The following is a 16,380-nucleotide window of genomic DNA, read 5'->3' on the forward strand; positions in this document are numbered from 1 at the left end:
TTAATCAAACTGGTACCCTGAGGAGACAAGCATCTTCCTTGGTCTTCCTTCTCCTTTGCTCCGGATAGGATGGGATCAATAGATGTATGTTAGATGGCTGCTTGTAAGCTTTTTTTTTTAATTACTTTTTTTTAGTGTACTTTACATGAAGGTTCACAGAGCAAATTAGTTTCTCATTAAATAATTAATACACATATTGTTTTGTGAAAAGACATGCAGACCTATCCGGAACTGCTGACAGAACAGAAGATTTGCATTTGAAGGAATGACCTATAGAAAAAAATGACTCTTTTGCTTTTTTAATTTAGAGCAGGCAAGCAGGTTGCCTTTGGGTGCACTGAGGCGGGAAATGTCAGTGCCCATCAGAACCCCCTTCTAGGACTGGAAGTCAAAGAAAGGCAGCTAGTAGACAGCTTGGTATGCCCATTTGTGGTGACAGCCTGGTCTACTCATGAGTGGAAGTAGGGGAAGTGCAGCAATGAAGAAAAACAGGCTGAGTTTGGACATGTTCCATTGGCATCTGTTGACCTAGCCCTCGGAGACTAGGGGTGACAGAGAGAGAAAAGGCTGGCTGGTCAGAAGTGCAGGGAGTTGTGTGGACTCCTAAGCTTACAGGCATGTGGTCCCAGTTGATCTAGCCCATTGGTCTAGAGATGAGAGAGAGAGAAGGGGCTGGCTCGTCTGAAGTGCCGGGAGGGGTAACCTACAGGGCTGTTACCCATTGTGACCTAGCTTGGATGGCTAGAGATAAGCCAACCAGAACCCAACCAAATGAAGATAAAGATGTTTGACACCGTGAGCCAGTATAGATGGCTGCAATTTGATGGCTTGCTCTGGACTGGACTTTGCTGATGGATGCAGGTGCTCAACATTCCAACTGGAGCAGAAGATTCTTCAAGACCAAGGAAGACGCTTGTCTCCTCAGAGTACCAGTTTGATAAAAGAAAAGAAAAAACCAAACCTGTTGCCGTCGAGTCAATTCTGACTCATAGCGACCCCATAGAACAGAGTACAACTGCCCCGTAGAGTTTCCAAGGAACGTCTGGTGGAGTTGAACTGCCGACCTTTTAGTTAGCAGCCCCACCAGTAAGCCTTGGCCCAGAGGCCTCAGCTCTAGCTCTGTGAGTTGGCAAACCTAGCTCCACCAAGTGCCTGGAGGCTCCTGCCTGAAGGCACTCAGCTTTTTCACTCCACTGTGCTGTCTCCTGCCAGTGTCTCCTGCTGGTCTCTCCTGCCACTGTTTCTCTGCTGCTGCTCTTTGCTGTCTTCAGTGCTACGGCTCTCTCTCTCTCTCAATCTCCTGGTTCCAGGAGCTTCTCATTGCAGTGATCCTGGGTCCAAAGGACCGCTTCACTCCTGGCTCTTCTTCCTTGGTGGTAGTGAGATCCTCTCCTCTAGCCTCTAAAAAAAAAAAAAAATTTTTTTTCTAGGATGGCTCATTTTAAGCCTAATGGGATGACAAAACTGACCAATCCCCTCATTAGGGTTTCATAGACCTTGTTTGCATGGTTCCACCCAATCACTTGGGTGGGAGTTACAAGATCATGGCAAGAAGGCCACACAAAAGTGATCCATCGCACTGCAGTAACAAACCATCAAGTTGTTTAGAGCTTACCCAGGAAATGTCAATCAACTCAAGAAATCCCCTCCCAAGTTGGCCCCCCCAACCCCAGGGCAAAAGAGCCACATAAGAGAACCCATTGCACCACACTGCCACACTGTAACAGAAACTACACAGAAATCCTTCAATATGGGGTTGATTAAATAAATCATGGCACATGAATTTTTGTTGTTACGTTAGTTGCAATTGAGTTGATTCTGACTCATGGCAACCCAGTGTGTGCAGAGTAGAGCTGCTCCACAGGGTTTTTAAGGCTGTGACCTTTTGGAAGTAGATCACTAGGCCTGTCTTCCAAGGCACGTCTGGGTAGTTTCAAACCACCAACCATTCAGCTAATAGTTGAGCGCTTAACCATTTGTGCCACCCAGGTAACCCTGGCACATGTATACAATAGAAAAATATGCAGCTGTTAAAAATATCTCTATGTCCCGACATTGAAATATCTTCTATCAACAAGCACTCATTGAAGAAGAACTATCCCAGCCTTGCCAGTGACCAGCTGTGCAACCCCATGCCACTTGCTTATCCACTCTGGGACTCAATTTCCTTACCAGTAAAATGTTGATAATAATGGTATTTACTTCATAGAATTGTTGTGAGGATTAAAAGTGGTCACATATGTAAAGTTACAATGCCAGGCAAAGTATAAACACGTTACAGTTTCCTATTACTGCCACTTCTGCTTTCATTATCATTACTACTACTACCATTATCCAAATTATTATGTAAACAGTGAGTTACAAAAGTTTGTATATTATGAGCAAATTCTAGCAAAAGGAAGACTTATGCTAACTATTTGTGTATGTATATATAAATATAAAGAAAGAGAGAAATGTTACTTTTAATAAAATTCATCATAAATTGATTATCTGAAATGAATAGTGCTATGAAATCATGGGATATTTTTCCTTTTTAGATCGTATATTTCTCTAAAATTTGAATTTTTGTTTCACTTCTGTATCATTTTTGTAGTGAGAAAAAATGACAAAATAATATAGACTTTTTTAAAAAGGGCAGAAGGGGAAGAACTGAAAATGATCAGGGCCATCATAAACTCTGAACCTGAAAAATAAAAGGGCAGAGGATGTTTGACAAAGAATATAAGCTGAACCCATGGGTTGCTCAGACTGTACTGAAATCCCAAATGAGGAAAAAAAAATTATTGAAAAATAATTTGAAGGGTGTGGGGTTTGCTGATTCTTCCTGCCAGTCAAGATTTTGTCCTTGTATTGAGCCAGAATATGAGAGCTGTTAGTGCAGACATGCTCTTGGCTTCCTGAAGAGGCACATCCCCTTAGTTATGCTCTAGCAGGATACTTTGGCTGATATGAAAAAATATTTTAAGCCACAAGAAGCACAATCCTATCCCTGTATTTATCACAAGACTGGATAAGAACATGGCTGACCCATCAGAGACAATGTCTTCAAACCTCAACATCAGGGAACCTTTGCTTCTGTGGAATTGGCTTACTTTCTCTGTATGGGTGAGATAAATCAACTGAGTGTGTTTCCTTCACTTTATGTTGTGGCTTCCAGAAAGCTCAGAAAAATAACTGCAGCTCAACATAATTATGTAGAAGCCTAAGGATCTACATATATACATTTCAACCTTGCCCTACTTCCCTAATCCTAACTTTTTATGTGTTTATACATTTTCATTTTATGGTATAAATATTAATGTAACCATAGAAGCTTCCTAGACACATTGAAACACCTTGAGGGACTGAGTTAGTGGGGCTGGGGGCTGGGGACCACGGTATCAGGGGACATCTAGGTCAATTGGCATAACATAGTTCATAAAGAAAACGTTCTACATTCTACTTTGGTGAGTATCGTCTGGGGTCTTAAAAGCTTGTGAGCAGCCATCTAAGATACTCCACTGGTCCCATTCCATCTGGAGCAAGAAGGAATGAAGAAAACCAAAGGCACAAGGGAAAAATTAGTACAAATGACTAATGGCTGCAAGTACCACAGCCTCCACCAGACTGAGTCCAGCACAACTAGATGGTGCCTGGCTACCACCACTGACTACTCTGACAGGGATCACAATAGAGAGTCCCAGACAGAGCTAGAGAAAAAGGTAGAACAAAATTCTAACTCACAAAAAAATACCAGACTTACTGGTCTGACTGGAGAAACCCTGAGAGTATGGCCCCCAGACATCCTGTTAACTCAGTACTGAAGCCACTCCTGAGGTTCACCATTCAGCCAAAGATTAGACAGGCCCATAAAACAAGACTAAATGGGCACACCAACCTAGGGGCAAGGACAAGAAGGCAGGAGGGGACAGGAAAGCTGGTAAAAGGGAACACAAGGTAAAGAAGAGAAAAGGGTTAACAGGTCATGGGGTTGGCAACCAAAGTCACAAAACAATATGTGTATTAATTGTTTAATGAGAAACTAATTTGCTCTGTGAACCTTCATGTAAAGTACACTAAAAAAAGAAGTAATTAAAAAAAAAAAAGCTTACAAGCAGCCATCTAACATACATCTATTGATCCCATCCTATCCGGAGCAAAGGAGAAGGAAGAAAACCAAAGACTCAAGGAAAATACTAGTCCATAGGACTAATGGGCCACATGAACCACAGCATCCACTAGCCTGAGCCCAAAAGAATTAGGTGGTGCCTGGCTACCACTGCTGACTGCTCTGACAGGGATCACAATAGAGGGTCTCTGACAGAGCTGGAGAAAAATGTAGAAGAAAATTCAAATTCACATTAAAAGACCACACTTATTTGGTCTTACAATGATTGGAGGAACCCCCGAGACTATGGCCCCTGGACACCCTGCTAACTCAGAACTGAAGCTACTCCTGAAGTCCACCTTTCAGTCAAAGATTAGACAGGCCTATAAAACATATAACACATGTGAGGAACGTGCTTCTTAGTTTGATCAAGTATATGAGACCAAATGGGCAACACCTGCCCAAAAGCAAAGACAAAAAGGAAGGGACAGGAAAAGTAGATGAGTGGACATGGGGAACCCAGGGTGTAAATGGAAAGGGGGAGAGTGCTGACACATTGTGGAGATTGCAATCGATGTCACAAAGCAATTTGTGTATAAATTTTTAAATGAGAAACTAATTTGCCCTGTAAAATTTTACCTAGAGCACAATAAAACGTAAAAACTATTAATATAATAATATCAAACTCTTATATAGTGCTTATTGTGTATGTACCAGGCATTGTTCTAAACACTTATATTAATTCAACCGATGCTCACAACAACCATAATAAGGTAGGTATTATCATCATCATCATAATGGTCCCTATTTTATAGATGGGGAAACCAAAGCACAGAGAGGTTAGGCAATCATCACCATAATCATCCCTATTTTACAGATGGCAAAACTAAAGCTCCCACAGGTTAGGTGACTTGCCTAAGCTCACAAAGCGGTTAAGGGCAGTTTGACTCCAGAATCTGTGCTTCCTTGCTTCTGTGATTCCTAAAATTGTTGTTAGGTGCCAACAAGTCAGTTCCAATGCACAGTGACCCTATGTACAACAAAACAAAATGCTGCCCGGTCCTGCGCCATCCTTAAATACCAAAAAACTCATTGCTGTCAAGACAATTCCGACTCATAGCGACCCTATAGGACAGAGTAGAACTGCCCCATAGGGTTTCCAAGGAGCAGCTGGTGGATTCGTTCTGCCAACCTTTTGGTTAGCAGCAGAGCTCTTAACTATTGTGCCACTTAGGTGGGGGGAAAAGACAAGTAAGAACTTACCTGGAACTTAGTCATCTCTGACAGTTGTGAAGAGGCAACTTTTTAGGCAGAGGCCTAAAAAGGCAGAGCTGTTGATAGGGAAGAGAAGAAGAGAAAAAAGAAGAGCTGGAGAGGGCAAGGAAAACCCAGGTCGAAAGTTCATCAACTCAGCAGGCCAGAGATACATATATGCCAGTTGGTAAAATGCCCACGCTTTAGCCAAGAAAAATGGGAAAAGGCATGTTTTCCCCGCAGATTTCTATCACTCAACACAGACTATCATTGACTCCATAGACTTCCAAACTGACTCATCCCCATAGACCCACCATTACCAACTCCACAGATGCCCCCGTCACACATCCCACAGATCCCCATCACTCACCCCACAGATTCCCATCACATACCTAACAGATCCACCATCACACACCCCACAGACCCACATCATACACCCAACAGACTTCATCAATCACCCAACAGACCCCATTACTCAGCTCACAGACCCACTCAACCCACAGACCACCATCACTCAGCTTAAAGGTCCTCCCACCCCCGTCACATAGCCCAGAAACTAGCGGTAGGTAAACAAAGGAATCATCTGTGAGTCTTACACGAGTCATGAGGAAGGATAGAAAAAAAAAAAAGAGGCAGGTGTTATCCCATTATCAGAGCTTCCAGTACTCACCCAGTAAATTCACGTCTTAACAGAGTCCACTCCCACGTGTCTGTCGGTTTGTCATACTGTGGGGGCTTGCGTGTTGCTGTGATGCTGGAAGCTATGCCACCGGTATTCAGATACCGGCAGGGTCACCCGTGGAGAACAGGTTTCAGCTGAGCTTCCAGACTAAGACAGACTAGGAAGAAGGACCCAGCAGTCTACTTCTGAAAAGAATTAGCCAGTGAAAACCTTATGAATAGCAGTGGAACATTGTCTGATATAGTGCCAGATGAGCCCCCCAGGCTGGAAGTTACTCAAAACACGACTGGGGAACAGCTGCCTCCTCAAAGTAGGGTCGACCTTAATGACGTGGTTGGAGTAAAGCATTTGGAACCTTTATCTGCTGATGTGGCACAACTCAAACAGAAAAAACAGCTGCAAACATCCGTTAACAATCAGAACCTGGAACATATGAAGTACGAATCTAGGAAAATTGGAAATGGTCAAAAATGAAAGGGAACGCATAAACATCGATATCCTAGGCATTAGTGAGCTGGAATGGACTGGTATTGGCCATTTTGAATCAGACAATCATATGGTCTACCATGCCAGGAATGACAACTTGAAGAGGAATGGTGTTGCATTCACCGTCAAAAAGAACATTTCAAGATCTATCCTGAAGTACATACAACGCTGTCAGTGATAGGATAATATGCATGCACCTACAGGGAAGACCAGTTAATACAACTATTATTCAAATTTACGCACCAGCCACTAAGGCCAAAGATGAAGAAACTGAAGATGTCTATCAGCTTCTGCAGTCTGAAACTGATCGAACATGCAAGCAGGATGCATTGATAATTGTTGGTGATTGGAATGCAAAAGTTGGAAACAAAGAAGAAGGATCAGTAGTTGGAAAATATGGCCTTGGTGATAGAAACAATGCCAGAGATCAAATGACAGAATTTTGCAAGACCAACGACTTCTTCAATGCAAATACCTTTTTGACCAACGTAAACAGCGACTACAAACATGGTCTTCGCCAGATGGAACACGCAGGAATCAATTCGACTACTTCTGTTGAAAGAGACGATGGAAAAAGCTCAATATTATCAGTCAGTACAAGGCCAGGGGCCGACTGTGGAACAGATCATCAATTGCTCATATGCAAGTTCAAGTTGAAACTGAAGAAAATCAGAGCAAGTCCACAAGAGCCAAAATACGACCTTGAGTATATCCCACCTGAATTTAGAGACCATCTCAAGAATAGATTTGACGCCTTGAATACTAATGACCAAAGACTAGACGAGTTGGTCATCAAGGACATCATACACGAAGAAAGCAAGAGGTCATTCAAAAGACAGGAAAGAAAGAAAAGACCAAGATGGATTTCAGAGGAAACTCTGAAACTTGCTCTCAGATGTCAAGCAGCTAAAGCAAAAGGAATAAATGATGAAGTACAGAACTGAACAGAAGAGTTCAAAGGGTGGCTCAAGAAGACAAAGTAAGTATTATAATGACATGTGCAAAGAACTGGAGATAGAAAGCCACAAGGGAAGAATACGCTCAGCGTTTCTCAAGCTGAAAGAACTGAACAAAAAAATTCAAGCCTAGAGTTGCAATAGTGAAGGATTCTATGGCAAAAACATGAAACGACACAGGAAGCATCAAAAGAAGATGGAAGGAATACACAGAGTCATTATACCAAAAAGAATTAGTCGACATTCAACCATTTCAAGAGGTATCATATGATCAGGAACCAATGGTAATGAAGGAGGAAGTCCAAGCTGCACTGAAGGCTTTGGCGAAAAACAAGGCTCCAGGAATTGACAGAATATCAGTTGAGATGTTTCAACGAATGGATGAAGCGCTAGAAGTGCTCACTCGTCTATGCCAAGAAATATGGAAGAGAGCTTCCTGGCCAACTGACTGGAAGAGATCCATATTTATGCCTATTCCCAAGAAAGGTGATCCAGTCGAATGCAGAAATTATTGAACAATATCATTAATATCACAAGCAAGCAAAATTTTGCTGAAGATCATTCAAAAGCGGCTACAGCGGAGAGCAGTAGGATGCAAACCCCAAATTCTCATTAAAGGACCAGACTTAATGGTCTGACTGAGACTGGAAGGACCCCAGTGGTCATGGCCCCCAGACCTTCTGTTGGCCCAGGACAGGAACCATTCCCGAAGCCAACTCTTCAGAAATGGATTGGACTGGACAATGGGTTGGAGAGGGAGGCTGGTGAGGAGTGAGCTTCTGGGATCAGGTGGACACTTGAGACTATGTTGGCATCTCCTGCCTGGAGGGGAGATGAGAGGGTTGAGGGGGTTAGAAGCTGGCGAAATGGACACAAAAAGAGAGAGGGGAGGGAGAGAGCGGGCAGAGTAATTGGGAGTATGCAGCAAGGTATACATAAGTTTTTGTGTGAGAGACTGACTTGATTTGTAAACTGTCACTTAAAGCACAATAAAAATTATAAAAACAAAAAACAGAAGTGGCTGCAGCAGTATGTGGACAGGGAACTGCCAGAAATTTAGGCCAGATTCAGAAGAAAATGTGGAACCAGGGATATCATTGCTGATGTCAGATGGATCCTGGCTGAAAGCAGAAAATACCAGAAGGATGTTTACCTGTGATTTCTTGACTATGCAAAGGCATCCGACCATATGGATCATAACAAATTATGGATAACATTGTGAAGGATGGGAATTCCAGAACACTTAATCGTGCTCATGTGGAACCTGTACATACATCAAGAGGCGGTTGTTTGGACAGAACAAGGGGATACTGAGTGGCTTAAAGTCAAGAAATGTGTGCTTCAGGGTTGTATCTTTTCACCATACCTATTCAATCTGTATGCTGAACAAATAATCCAAGAAGCTGGACTATATGAAGAAGAACGGGGAGTCAGGATTGGTGGAAGACTCATTAACAACCTGTGTTATGCAGATGACACAACCTTGCTTGCTGCAAGTGAAGAGGACTTGAAGCACTTACTAATGAAGATCAAAGACCACAGCCTTCACTATGGATTACACCTCGACATAAAGAAAACAAAAATCTTCACAACTGGACCAATAAGCCACAACATAATAAATGGAAAAAAGGCTGAAGTTGTCAAGGATTTCATTTTACTTGGACCCACAATCAACACCCATGGAAGCAGCAGTCAAGAAATCAAAAGATACATTGCATTGGGCAAACCTGCTGCAAAGGACCTCTTTAAAGTGTTGCAAAACAAAGATGTCACCTTGAAGACTAAGGTGCACCTGAGCTAAACCATGGTATTTTCAATCATATCATATGCATGTGAAAGCTGGATAAGCTGAATAAGGAAGACTGAAGAATTGACGCCTTTGAATCGTGGTGTTGGTGAAGAATATTGAATATTCCCATGGACTGTCAAAAGAACAAACAAATCTGTCTTGGAATAAGTACAACCAGAATGCTTCTTAGAAGCAAGAATGGTGAAACTGTGTCTTACATACTTAGGACATGTTGTCAGGAGGGACCAGTCCCCGGAGCTTGGTAAAGTAGAGGGTCAGTGGAAAAGAGGATGACCCTCAACGAGGTGGATTGACACAGTGGCTGCAACAATGGGCTCAAGCGTAACAACGATTGTACAGATTGTACCGGACTGGGCAGTGTTTCATTCTGTGGTACATAGAGTCACTATGAGTCGGAACCGATTCAATGGCACCTAACAACAACAGAGTCCACACTTGTCTGTATCACTTCATTCTGAGTGACCCCTTTACCCTCCTTTGCCAACTGGTCTGCTGTTACGACCTGAATTCTTCTTATTCTCTCAAGGTTCAATTGGTGTTCCCAAAATCAGTCACAACTTCCTCCTCCAACCACTTTCTTCGTTCTTTACCCCACCGTAGGTACGCTCTGTCACTATGCCTTTCCTGAAGCCAGTCGTGCTAGTAGCCAAAACTGTGTTCTTCCATAACTGCAATGATTGTGTTAAATTCATTGCTGTGGAGTGGATTTCCACTAATAGCGACCCTATAGGACAGAGTAGAACTGCCCCATAGGTTTTCCAAGGAGTGCCTGGTGGATTCGAACTGCTGACCTTTTGGTTAGCAGCTGTAGCTCTTAACCACTATGCCACCAGGGTTTCCAATGATTGTATCAGGCTGGCAAGAAAAAGAGAAAGAGAAAAGAAAAAACTGGCAGCGCCAATTAACCGGGTTGTCAAAGGAGCAGACATCTTCGTAGTGGTTACCATTCCGTACAGCGAAGAAATGTGCCTCTTAGGGTTTGGAAAAGATGGGGTTTCACAGGGAATTTGGTATACTTGGCGATAAAAGTGGGGCTGTTTGTGCAAAGGCTGGTGATGGAAGTCTTGTACATTTGAGTGATTTGATGGAAACTGGTATGCGAAAAATTAGAGCTGGAGACCACCGTGTAACACCCCTTGCTGGGATATACCACTGAGGAGATGTTGGGTGGAGGAGGGGGAAGAAACCAGGAATGGTACAGTTCTCCCTGGGAAGTATTACCGGAGAGAAGGGAAACAAAGCGGGGAATGATGTATTCTTGTACAAATCGGTACCACTGGGGAGGTGGGGTGAAAGTACAGAGGTGGTAGTACTCTTAGGAAGATAACAGCAGGGAGATACAGAGAAAGTCAGGGGTAGTATAGTCCTTTTGATAGATACTATCGGGCTATCTGTGAAGTTCCAAGGTGGTACAGTCCCCTGGGGGAGACACACTGGTGCAGATGGGGTCTGGAGTGGTATAATTTTGCTCTCAGAGAAAGAGACATGTGAAGATAGTGACACCAATAAACCTGGGATAGTGGAGCAGAAGCCAAGAGAGAAAGGAGCCTGGGCAAGGTAGGGGTCCAAGTTGGAGATCAGGTGAGAACCCAGGCCTGACAGTAACCTCACCAGGCCTATATTCCATCCTCTTCCTGGGACCCTGCCACAGAGAGATCTTGAGGGCTGAGATTCCTGGGTCAGAGTCCTATGGGGCAGGATTCAGGGCCTTGGTGAGGGCTGGGGGGACATAGAGTGGATAGTCAGTGCTCAAATTTGGACCTCAAACACTCTACCCTATTAACTGCATTCTACTACTTGATGGTGTGAAAGACAAGATGCACCATACAACTAAGGAGGTGATTTTTTTCAGTCTATTGCAGTAGGGAGAGCATTCACTGATGAGGAAAATCTCAAAGAAAAGAAAGGGGGCCTGGGGTTTTATAGCGGCAGGTAAACAAAGGAATCATCCGTGAACGTCTTATGAGAGTCATGAGGGAGGATGGAGACAGGTCTTATCTCAGGATACGTGAAAGCATTGGGGCCCTTCACTAAGCCCTTTCCTGAAACACGAAAGGATGAGGGCATTTCTTAATCTTCGCTGCTTTTCAGGAGCAAAGGGCTCAGAAATAAAGTTCAACACTGTCAGTCACCTTCATTCCAGCTCACTCTGCACCTCATGGCTCCCACATCCTCCCACTCTACCTATCATTCAAATATTTTCCCTCCCACAATGCCCCAAATTACCCCCATGCAATCCCAGTTTATTCACTTGCATTTGCTCTGCTTCATGGCCAGCATTCACACATCATATTAATACCTTTTGTGTGTGTGTGTGTGTGTGTGTAAACATAAAATTTACCGTTTTGAAATGTTGTAAACTTTCACCACGATCTAGTTCTAGAACATTTTCATCACTCCAAAGGAAAACCACGTACCTATTAAGCAGACACTCCCCATTTCCCCCTGCCACCAGGACCTGGCAACCACTAATCTTTCTGTCTCTGTGGATGTGCCTAGTCTGGATATTTCATATATATGGGATCATACAATACATGATCTTTTGTATCTGACTTCTTTCATGTCGTATAATGTTTTCAAGGTTCATCCATATTGTAAAATGTATTAGTACTTTACTACTTTTTATGGGTAAACTATATTTGATTGCATGGATATACCACATGTTTATCCATTCATCTCTTAATAGGCATTTGTGTTGTTTCCATCTTTCAGCTATTGTGACTAGTGTTGTTATCAACATTTGTGTACCAGTTTTTGTTTGAAAACCTGTTTTCAATTTTTTGGGGTGGAATTGCTGGATAAGATAGTAATTGTATATGTAATTTTTTCAGGAACCACCGAGCTCTTTTCCTCAGCGACTGCACAATTTTACATTCCCATCAGCAATGTACAAGGGTTCCAATTTCTTCACATCCTTGCCAACAGTTGTTATTTTCTGTTTTCATTGTTATTATTATTGCCACCCATTGCGACTAACAGCAACAACGAGTGTGAAGTGGTATCTCATTTCGATTTTTACTTGCATTTCCCTAATGAATGACTAAAGGCTTTCTGGAACCTGTGCTCCCTGATGTCAGATGGATCTTGGCTGAAAGCAGAAAATACGGGAAAGATGTTTACCTATGTTTTCTTGACTATGCAAAGGCATTCAACTGTGTGAATCATAACAGATTACAGATAACATTGCAAAGAATGGGAATTCCAGAACACTTACTTGTGCTAATGCAGAACCTGTACATAGACCAAGACGCAGTTGTTCAAACAGAACAAGGGGATACTGGTGGTTTAAATTCAGGAAAGGTGTGTGTCAGGGTTGTATCCTTTCACCATACTTATTCAATCTGTGTGCTGAGCAAGTAATCCAAGAAGCTGGACTATATGAAGAACGCAGCATCAAGATTGGAGGAAGACTCATTGACACAGCCTTGCTTGCTGAAGGTGAAGAGGACTTGAAGCACTCACTGAAGACTGCAAGAGGTAGGTCTTTTCTATTGTTTTTGTTTCTTCCTTTCTTCTTTTCTTTTTTCTTTCTTTTTAACTCCTGGCATTCAAGGGAATCGCTGTCAAACATGAGCTGAACGCAAGCTGAAAGGACATAGACTTCAGTGAAGATATAACAAGGAATCCGATCTTTGAAAAAATAGTTTGGAAAAGGCACTAAACCCACAAACTACTACATCCTTCAACAACCAAAAGAGAAAAAAATCAAACCCTAAGGAAGGGGGAGACTCTGATTTCCAGAGTTACCACATTATATAGTTAAAATATCCCATTTTCTATAACAACACATAAATAAATAACAAGACATACAGAGAAAGAGGAAAGGATGCCTCCATCAAAGGAACATAATGAAGTGACAGAAACCATCCCTGAGGAAGCCTAGATATTAGACAAACTAGATAAAGACTTTAAAACAACTGCTAAAAGAACTAAAGGAAAACACAGATAAAGAAGTAAAGCAGACCAGGAAACCAATGAATGAACAAAATGAGAATATCATTGAAAAGATAGAAATTATAAAAAAAAGAAAGCAAATGAAATTCCGGAGCTGAAAAATATAATAACTGAAACAAAAAAATTCACTAGAGGTGTTCAACAGTAGATTTGAGCTGGCAAAAAAAAAAAAGAATCAGTGAATTTGAAGATAGAAAAGACTTGGCACACTTGTTGAAAATCAATTTTCCATAGATGTGTGAGTTTATTTCTGGACTCTCGATTCTATTTCATTGGTTTATATGTCTATATACCAGTATCACAGTTTTGACTACTCTAGCTTTATATTACATTTTGAAATCGGGAAGTGTGAGTCCTCCTACTTTGTTCTTCTTTTTCAAGATTGTTTTGACTATTAAGAGTCCCTTGCAAGTCCATATGAATTTGAGGATTGGCTTTTCCATTTCTGAAAAAAAAAAAAAAAAAGACTGTTGGAATTTTGATAGAGATTGAGTCAAATATATAAATCACTTTGGGTAGTATTGACATCTTAACAATATTAAGTCCATGAACATGGGAAGTCTTTCCATTTATTTAGATTTCCTTTAATTTCTTTCAGCAACATTTTAGATTTTTCAGTATACAGGTCTTTCACATCCCTGGTTAAATTTACTCCTAGGTGTTTAATCTTTTAAATGCTATTATAAATGGAATTATTTTCTTAATTTCCCTTTCAGATTGTTCATTGCTGGTGTATAGGAATGCAACAGATTTTTGTGTGTAGATCTTGTACCCTAACATTGTTGAATTCATTAATTCACTCTAGTAGCTTTCTTGTGGATTCTTTGGGATTTTCTATATATAGGACCATATCTTCTGAAAATAGAAATAGCTTTACTTCTTCCATTTCAATTTGGATGCCTTTTATTTCTTTTTCTTGCCTTGCCCTGGCTAGAACTTCCTATACAATGTTGAATGGCAATGGTAAAAGTGGGCATTCTTGTCTTGTTCCTGATCTTAGGAGGAAAGTTTTCAGTCTTTCACAGTTGAGTATGTTGTCAGTTGTGGGTTTTTTGGGAAACTTTTTTAGAATGCAAAGTTGAGACTTTTTCCACAGGGTGAAACCAGAGCACAGGGTCTGATGCAGGTTACAGTGTCAGAGACTTTTGAATTACAGGAGCTGAAAGGTTGTAAGTGACAAAGACCAGCCTTGCAGAGCTCAAAGGAGACAATGGGAATCTGGGAGAACATTAACACTGAGTGCTGTGAGTGACAGGCTGGGGTGGGTTGTGCCCATTTGAAGGGCCAATAGGAGATCTGGATGATGATGCTTACTCCATAAATGCCCCTATGTTCTGAATTTGAACCTGAGCCTCTATTAACTGTTCTATCATTAATACCTCTCTGGTTAGACCCAATATCCAGGTCCCTCTCTGGTGTGACCTCAACCTGGTCCTCTATTAATTCTTCTACCACCAATGTCCCTCTGCTCTGACCTCAATATCATGCTTCTTCAACTATTCTGCCATCATTGCTGCTCTGGTCCAGGCCTCTGTTACTCATTCCACCAAAATTTTTTTCTTTGTGAACTCATACACTTGTCTCTGTTATCTCTTCCACCATCAATGACCCTCTGGTGTTAACTTGAACCGAGACCTATTTTTACTCTTCCACCATCATTATCCCTCTGCTCTGACTCCCTATCCTGGTTTTTATTAATTCTTTTATCACTAATGCCCCTCTGGTCTGCATTTTTAACCTTTCTGCTAATAAGTCCACCATCAATGATTCTCTAATGTAAATATCAAAACCTAGGCCTCTGTTAATTCTCTGCTCTGATTGTAAACCTAGGCCTCTGTTAACTCTTCCATCATCAATGTCTAAGTCTTTCTGTTCTAAATCTCAAAGCCTGAGCCTCTGAGATCTCTTCCACCATGAATGTCCTACTGCATTTACAAATAAAAAATTTTTTTATTATTTTTTAAGGACTTGTTCATGGTTCCAACATTAATGCCCTCCAGCATAGCCAAAAACTTGGATATCTGTTAACTTTTTAACCATTTATGCTGCTACTGTTTAACCTCAGTTCTGGGCCTCTGTATTTAATCTGCCATCAATGCTGTGCAACTCATACCTTGAATCAGCTGGGCAGTTCCCTTGCTGGTCTGGCCTGGGGTCTCTCATATGACTGCAATCAGATGATGCCTCAACTGGGGCTGAATGATCTAAGATGGCTGTTGGTGATGGCTGTCATTTGGCTCACCTGTCTCCAGCAGGCTAGCCTGGAATTACTCACATAATAGTCTCAGGATTCCAAAAGGAGCAAAAGAGAGGACAAGCCCCAGTGCACAAGTGCTTTTCAATCTCTTCTTGCATCACATTTGCTGATGCCCCATTGGCCAAAGCAAATCATACGGCCAAGCTCAGACTCAATGTTGTAGGGGACTACACAAGACCAGGGATATCAGCAGGAGTGACTCATTGGAGGCATGACTCATTGGAAGGCATTAATGTAACAATTTGCCACAATTGTTAAAAATTCCCACATCATTGACCTTCTGACCTAGGCCTCTGTTAACTCTTCCAAGGTCAAATGGAAGCCTGAAAACCTGAGTGGCATAACTCTGGGAGACATTTTGTTATATGATATGATGATGAACTGGACCAATTGTTGATGATCAAGCAGAACTCTAGTAATGTGCTAGTATCTTTTGACTCTTATTTTTCAGGTTACATGTACTACAAAGGATATCATTTGGGAAGGAATTTCCAGGAACTACTCCCTGGCCATCACATTATGCAGTGTACAGCTGCTAATATATTGATTACTTAATGATCGAATGATTAGAAAGGTCCTTGGCTATAAAGGACAAAATACAGCACTGGCATGTCCGACATGCCACAGTGAGCTATGCACAAACAATACACATCACCCTCATGTTTGTAGATGGAAAACTATCAAAGAGAATAGAAAAAGAAAATAGGTTTCTGATGGGATTAAAGCAGTAACCATCACATGATGGGTCTGAATTCCTCTGGGGAACAGCCCCGCCCTGAGAAAAAGAAGTCTATGGGAGGTCTCATGGTATACTCAGACTACATTACCTCTAGGTGTACACCACCATTCATCTAACTGAAGTATGGTGGACTCAATGTTTTGGGGTACAAAATA

The sequence above is a fragment of the Loxodonta africana genome, chromosome X (genome assembly GCF_030014295.1).
Source record: "Loxodonta africana isolate mLoxAfr1 chromosome X, mLoxAfr1.hap2, whole genome shotgun sequence".
Taxonomy (NCBI): Eukaryota; Metazoa; Chordata; class Mammalia; order Proboscidea; family Elephantidae; genus Loxodonta; species Loxodonta africana.